This window comes from Arachis duranensis, chromosome 2, assembly GCF_000817695.3.
Source record: "Arachis duranensis cultivar V14167 chromosome 2, aradu.V14167.gnm2.J7QH, whole genome shotgun sequence".
NCBI lineage: Eukaryota > Viridiplantae > Streptophyta > Magnoliopsida > Fabales > Fabaceae > Arachis > Arachis duranensis.
Genome location: NC_029773.3, coordinates 69,845,684 through 69,847,190, shown reverse-complemented (window position 1 = coordinate 69,847,190; position 1,507 = coordinate 69,845,684).

Below are 1,507 nucleotides of genomic sequence, written 5' to 3'. Positions count from 1 at the left end.
AACCATTGTGAGATAATTCTTTGGATTCGGGTTCATACTTTGATCATGGTTCCTAGTGATCCATGCATTGGCATAGAACTCTTGAACCATTAAGATTCCGACTTGTTGCATGGGGTTGGTTAGGACTTCCCAACCTCTTCTTCGGATTTCATGTCGGATCTCCGGGTACTCATTTTTCTTGAGCTTGAAAGGGACCTCAGGGATCACTTCTTCTTTGCCACAACATCATAGAAGTGGTCTTGATGGCTTTTGGAGATGAATCTTTCCATCTCCCATGACTCAGAGGTGGAAGCTTTTGTCTTCCCTTTTCCTTTTCTAGAGGATTCTCTGGCCTTAGGTGCCATTGATGGTAATGGAAAAACAAAAAGCTTATGATTTTACCACACCAAACTTAAAATATTGCTCGCCCTCGAGCAAGAGAAGAAAGAATAGAAGAAGAAGAAGAAGAAGAAATTGGAGGAGAGTGAGGGGAGATGGATTCGGCCAAGGTATAGTAGAGGGGGTAGAGTTGTGTGAAAATGAAGTAGAATGGAAGGGTATATATAGGGAGAGGGGAAAGGGTAGGTTCGGCCATTTTAGGGTGGGATTGGGTGGCAAAATGTTTTCGAATTTTGGAGGTAGGTGGGGTTTATGGGGAAGAGTGGATGGATGTGAGTGGGGAATAGGTGATTGGGAAGAGAGATTGAGGTGATTGGTGAAGGGTTTTTGGGAAGTGTGACATGGGGAAGAGTAAAATAGGATTAGGAGGTAAGGTGGGAATCCTGTGGGGTCCACAGATCCTGAGGTGATTCTGTGGGGTTCACAGATCCAGAGGTGTCAAGGAATTCCATCCCTGCACCAAATAGGCATGTAAAATGCCTTTGCACACCATTCTGGCATTTAAACGCCGAGTGGTGCACGTTTTGGGCGTTCAACACCCATGTAAAGCATGTTTCTGGCGTTGAACGCCAGTTTCATGCTTGTTACTGGCGTTCAGCGCCAGCTTTTCCTCTAGGCACATTCCTGGTGTTCAGCGCCAGAATGTTGCTTGTTTCTGGAGTTCAGCGCCAGTTTCATGCTCTGTTCTGGCATTGAACGCCAACCAGATGCTCCTTACTGGCGTTGAACGCCAGTCTGTGTTTCCTCCAGGGTGTGATTTTTTTTCTTCTGCTGTTTTTGATCCTGTTTTTAATTTTTATATTTTTTTCGTGACTCCTCATGATCATGTACCTAATAAAACACAAAATAACAATAAAATAAAAATTAGATAAATAAAATTGGGTTGCCTCCCAACAAGCGCTTCTTTAATGTCAATAGCTTGATAGTGGCTCTCATGGAGCCACAAAGGTGATCAGATCAATGTTGTATAGTCCCAACACCAAACTTAGAGTTTGGATATGGGATCTTTACACCAAACTTAGAGTTTGGTTGTGGCCTCCCAACACCAAACTTAGAGTTTGACTGTGGGGGCTCTTCTTGACTCTGAACTGAGAGAAGCTCTTCATGCTTACTCTCTTTTGTCACAGAG